General features: G+C 39.8%; 1 pseudogene; it reads left to right on the top strand.

Annotated features, from left to right (window-relative positions):
* Positions 1 to 787: 787 nt before the first annotated feature.
* Positions 788 to 923, top strand: LOC119250575 (U2 spliceosomal RNA; annotated as a pseudogene).
* Positions 924 to 6,439: the final 5,516 nt, after the last annotated feature.

The raw sequence follows: 6,439 nt of genomic DNA, 5'->3' as shown, positions 1-6,439 counted from the left end.
AGTGCCTTCTCCAAATCGTCACACACACACAGGTGCATAGAGAGGACATGCACATACAGGTGCAGAGCCCTAGGTGGAAAGTAGACCACAGTAGGGTGGCATGGTAACATACATCTGAACACGTATGAGCCTATTCCTTTAAATCATATGCAATGGGAACCAATATTACCTCAGTTAAAATAAAAATAAATAAAATCTATGGGTCACAGATTTTAAAAATTTGCTGAGAAAAAAATAATCCTGACTGTATTTGGATGGAAATGTGAAAAGTTTTGGCTTTTGTTATCTTTATAAACCTGTTTTTGGAGAGCAAAAAGTATGCACCAGGCACTGTACTAGGCACTTTTTCTGTGTCAGTGATTTCAACTAGGGATGATATTGACGTTGCCCTTCCAATGGGTATTTGTCAAACTCTGATGACATTTTTGTTTGTTACAACTAGGAAGAGAATGCTACTAACATCCGCTGGCTTCAGGTCAGAGAGGTTGCTAAATATGCTATGATGCACAAGGTAACCTTTGACAACTAATTTTTTCTAATTTCAAATGTGAATGGTACCAAATGCTGCAAAACCCAGATCTATAGTAACTATGTTCAATTTTGTCTAGATTGAGAATATCAGTATTTCCATAACTGTGTAAAATGGGCATATGAATTTAATGACATATATCACTCAGATTAAAAAAAAAATAAGAAGCTAAGATTTTCTGCAAGATGTATTCACCCCCTACACAACCACCATTTTTTAGCTTTGTGTATTTATTTATTTATTTGTATCTCAGCTTATATCGCTTCTCGGCCTTTTGGCTAAGATCAAGTGTATCTCAGCTTATGCTTTATTGGGGGAATTTTATAAATATAACTTTCAGAGTTCTGAGATTATCTCTTTATGCAAGTATAACACTGTCCAATTCTGAAACTTTCCCAACTGTCTACCTTCACACATACTTTGTTTTACTGTGGACTAAGGATTTAGTTTCTATTGTAGAAGGCTCCTTGCAGCCTTTTTGAATTGAATGCTGAAGAAACCTCAACTTTAATTAAAATGATAGTATCACCATTTAGAGGCTAAAATACCTACAAGGACACAAGTAATAATGGCCCAGTTTTATGTGGCTTAGTGGACTGGCTATCGCAAGAATGTTTCTTATGCGCCTGGTTTGCTTTGAGAAAAGAGGAAGGCTGCTTTTCTAAAGATATGAATTCTGGATCTGATTGCTTCTGTGAAGAACATTTAAAGAGGGTTAGGCACCTCTGGCTGAAAAAAGAAATCACTTTGTGTTAAAAGTTTCATAGTATGATGGCAAAATACGCCCCACTAACTTTTTCTTAAGCAAACTTGTGCAAAGCTTGCAAGCAGTTGAGAAGCAGGTGTCACAGATCTGCAAACAGGAACAGGGCAGGTAGAACCATATGTGTGTCCCCTGAAAGGGTCTGTGGCACAAATAAAGGGGTTTGGGAGGAAAATGCCAGGTGATCACAAAAGCACACACTCTTCCTGATCATGTTCTCAGCTAATAATCTTGTTTTCCAAGAACATACACATGGCAAACCATCATGTTTATCCATCTTTAAACATAACCCCCCCCTTGTAGATCTCCAATCCCTTCTATTAATTTGGGTTGATTGTCTTGCTTCTCAGATAAGTCAGCTTCCCAACAATGTACTAGATTCTACCTCTTGTCTAATTTCCATCATTCTATCATTCTTTGTTGCATTGTTAGAACTCAACACCTCTCTTTGTGAGATTTTCTCCAAGTTCATAGAAATCTGCTTTTAATTTCCCCACAACAAAAATATATGTTGTCTCTTCATCCTGTCTCCCACTTAATTTCTTTGTGGCCTTTTCATCAGACTCCTAGAAAGATCCTGTTGAAGTGTCAATTAGATCATGGAACTCCACTGTTCAGTACCCTCCAAGGTTTCCTCATATCATTTAGGTAAAAGTAATGTATATTTACAGTGGTTGTCAAATGCTTCTGTGTGACTTGATCTTCAACTGCTTTCTGAGCTCTTTCTCATTGAGAATATTTTTTTGTTGCCAAAAGAGCATAAACTTTTTCCCATGTCAGGGTCTCTTAATTTGCCGTTCCCTATGCTTGAGGTATTCGTCTGATAAACAGTGTGAAAGATTCCTCCCTTACTTCTTCAGATTGCTCTTTAAAACCCTTCCCCTCTTGTTAATGAACTCTTCTGAGATGACTCCACAAAAAATAACAGCCTCCTGTCCTTCAACATTCGTTAAATCTCCTTGCAATATTTCATTGTTCTCTATTGTGTGGGTCATGGTCTAATGTTATATACTTATTTTTTTTTAATAATTTACTTCTTTTATGGGAACACAAATCCCATGAAGGTGGGGGGTTTCATTGTCTATTCCATTCATTGTAGTGCCTTCTATACCTAGAAAAATATCTAGTACTTGACTAGTATAGAAGATGTTGGAGGACCTCCCTGGTGGCACAAGGGTTAAGCGCAGCACTATGAAGCTATCTGCAGCCACTGCAGCACAAGTTCAATCCCCGGCCCAGGGGTGACCCACCTGGCACAGCAGACCTCTCCTGTCTCGCCTGCTGCTCCCCTCAGCAGTATATTTATGTTAGTCTGCCTGTTCTGTTCCCCACTCTGTCTCTGGTGAATCCTCTTACCCCAACACCTCTGGCCTGTACCCCAGTTCTTGTATACATAAATAAATAAATTTTTAAATGAAAAAAAAAAGAAGACATTGGATATTGGATGGTAAATGGTCACTAGAGAATAGCTTTGCAATTCAGGCCAAAGTGCATTAACTCAGGGACATCACCCTTTGTGATTGCTATGGCTGTGTGACCTTGACATTATCATCTTCACTAGGTCAGCTCAAATGATCACATTTAAGATATCAAGAGCTAGTGTGTGGTATCCAGCCACTTCCAGACATCCACCAACCATGGAGAGCTACTTCATATTTCTCTACAGGGGTCTTCACCTCCCAAGAAACTAGGTTTGAGTCAAAGGGTGTCATTACCATGTGAATGACCCTGAGTGCTGTGAGAATTGCCAGTGAAAGAAACCACAATTCAGAGTGCATGTGCCTTAATAAACACTGGGAATACAGCCGTTACTATTTGCTGTCTGCTGTTAGTGTTTGGTAGCCAAGTATAAGTGGATGATGCAAAATAAAAGAGAAATATAAAAAGCAAGTACATTTGAAAGCGTTCCTAGGATCTACCAGAAATACTTGGAGTCTTGACATCTTGGCCTAATATTGAAATAGGGGCAATTATTAAAAAAAAAATTTACTAAAGCTGTAGAACACTCATCCAAGAAGGTCTCATTTAACCTCAGTGTTAACATCATAAGCCTTTTTTTTAAATGTATTTGTATTATAGACTATGTTATTTATACATTTAATGCATTAGATGGTATCTCTTTAGCAAAAATGTAGTGATATGTGTGCTACAACTAATAACTTCCTACAAAAATAATTAAAGTCATAAATAGTGAAAAATTTGCTTGAAGAGGGTATTATCAGGATAAAATGATTGGGATGATCTTATGTGGAACTTCCCTTCAGCGATGGTGAAGTAAAGGCACTGTGAGGGGAATGGATAGTGTTTACTTCTGTGCTAAGTGGCAGAACTAGTCTTCATCCTAGCAGACTCTAGCATGGTTTGTTTCTATAAAGGGCACCACCTTTCTCTCATGGTTCACTGATGAGGTGAAACTTCTTCTAATACACGTTGTTAAATTGCTTCTAGTTACAATTTCTAAGAATTTTCTATTTAATGTGACATTTGTCCTTCTAACACCTCAAGGAATTTACTATATATGCAATCAGATTATAAATCTCTGCTTCAGATTGCATCTTTTTAAACAACGTTTCTTATAAGGCTAGCACAGGAAGGCTAGAGCCTGGCTTAATCCCTATTCTCATTTAAAATGGGGATATTATGATTAAGGCACACACCAAATGTATATTTTTTAATGGAAGGTTGGGATTTAGGAGATTTTTATTTACGTTTTAATTTTCTGATGCCAAAGCCTCTGTTTCCTTCTCTGCTGGGCTGCCACCTGTCCCTAGCAGATGCCTCTGTATTAATCCTTAGACAGTGACCACACCATTGCCAGCTCATTCCCTCAATTCTCAGCATTCTTAGCAAGAAAACTTTCTTTACTGAAGTTTTTTTCTCCCTCCCTCCTTTCCTCTCTCTTTTTCTTTTTTTTTAAAGATTTATATATTTATACAAGACCTGGGGTACAGGTCAGAGGTGTGGGAGGGTGAGAGAATTCATCAGAGACAGAGCAGGGAGCAGAACAGGCAGACAGACTGAAGACACTGCTGACAGGAGCAGCGGGCGCGGCAGGAGAGGTCTGCCTCGCCATGTGGGTTTCTCCCTGGCTGGCTGGCTGGGAATCGAACCCGTGCTGCAGAGGCTGTGGACAGCTTCACCATGCAGTGCTCAACCCACTTGCCACCGGGGAGGCCCTCCTCTCTCTTTTTCTTATGCCATTTTAGTTGCCTTGGTTTACCCATTTTTCCATGCGCAGGCTGCGTTAGGGAAAGAGAATGGGAATTTAAACCACCTTGGTAATCTGCATATTGATCTGTGTGCTTCCAAGAAATACTTCATGCTCCTCTGTGACATTTTCTGACCTGGACAAAAATTGACAAAAGAAATAATCCATATTCTGGCAAGATGTGGAATGAAGACCCCAGAATTTCGTCCTCCATGTATTTATAGCCAAAGTAGACCTAAAATACAGCAGCAACACCTGAATGGTGAACAATACCATGTGATTAAGAGTGACAATATTGTGGATAGGGGCAGGAATACCTGTATTTAAACTGAATTCAGGGCATTAAAGGGGTAGCACCACTTTGGCGGGGAGTAGCTACTATATGGAAGGTCTCTGCTATTGTACACTCAGAGCACACACCCACATTGGGCTGGAGAAGGGGGTGCACAAAGTTGGTGTACAGGACAGAGGACTATAGGAATAAGGGTGTAGGTGGTGATTATCATTTCCAGCATATTGCTCACATGTCAGAACAATAAAAGCCCAAACTGATGGGGTGGGCCATGTCGGATCACCTGTGTCTCTAATGACATGGTTATTTGCAGCCTGTGACTATGATACAGCAACACCTACTTTAACCCCATGCAGGGCCAAAGCTGAGATAACAACCAAACATGCATATTAACCAGAAATTGAAGCACCTGGATCTTAACAAGAGCCATTAAGTCTCCTTATGCAAAGGCAAAAAGAACAATCCCTGATTTGTGACCCTGTCTCTGTCCTATTCTCCACCTGATGTTATGTCTATTGCTCAATCACAACTCAGAGGTTGAGGTAGCATGAGATTGTTCAATAGGTTTTTTTTTTAAGGATTTATTTATTTATGCATACAGGAGCTTGGGTACAGGCCAGAGATGCAGGGGGTGAGAGGATCCACCAGAGACAGAGTGGGGAACAGAACAGGCAGACTGACTGAAATACACTGCTGAGGGGAGCAGCAGGTGAGAAAGGAGAGGTCTGCTTCGCCATGTGTTTTCTCCCTGTCCGGCCGGGGATCGTACTTGTGTGGCAGAGGCCGCAGATTTCCTCATAGTGCAGCGCTTAACCCCTTGCGCCACCAGGGAGGCCAGTTCAATATGTTTTGGATGAGGAGTTGACCTGCGTGGGTAGGGGGAGTCACTGTGGATGACCACCACCGTACTTGGGTACCCACTGCTCAGTACATGTAGCTTGAACCATGGAGGTGACTATTTGGTTCCTTATTGCCCCAATTCCTACCTACCACCCCTTACCAGCTCTACTGTCCCAGTCATCTCAACAAATGCATCAGTCTATGAAATAATAGATATCCAAGGATCCAGCTTAAAAACAAAAACAAGGATTAAAACCAGCTACTTGTAGACAGGGTATAAAGCAAATTTATCAAAACAAGAAAAGGAATCTCCCTATTATAACCCATAAAACTGAAAGTGAAGAATATATCACAAATGCTGAAGCAAAAAAAAAAAAGCCCCAAGAGAAATCTTAATCGAGCAGAACTGTGAAATCTCCCTGATGAGGAGTATAAGGTAACAGTTATAGCCATGCTTGTCAAATTAAGAAAAACAATGGATGATCAAAAGCAGGAACAATAAAGACAGAGAAAACATGAGACTGTTACAAATAGAATTAATGGGTCTAAAATATATAACAGAATTAAAAAACACAATAGATGGCCTCTATATCACAGTTAAATACAAGCAGTGGAGGAAATCAACAAATATGAATGCACAGTGATGGATCACACACACAAGAAAACAAGACAAAAAAATCTTTAGAAATGAAAACTCTGTGAGAGAAATTTGGGATAACCTAAAGAGAAATCATAGCTGTATTATGGGGTCCCAGGAGAAGAGAAAGAAAAAGGCATAGAAAGTTTATTTAAATAAATAATTGCTGA

This window comes from Talpa occidentalis, unplaced genomic scaffold (genome assembly GCF_014898055.3).
Source record: "Talpa occidentalis isolate TD23 unplaced genomic scaffold, MPIMG_talOcc4v2.1 talOcc4.17, whole genome shotgun sequence".
NCBI classification, from domain to species: domain Eukaryota; kingdom Metazoa; phylum Chordata; class Mammalia; order Eulipotyphla; family Talpidae; genus Talpa; species Talpa occidentalis.
The sequence above is the reverse complement of the archived record's forward strand: the minus strand, read 5'-3'. Positions and strand labels throughout refer to the sequence as shown.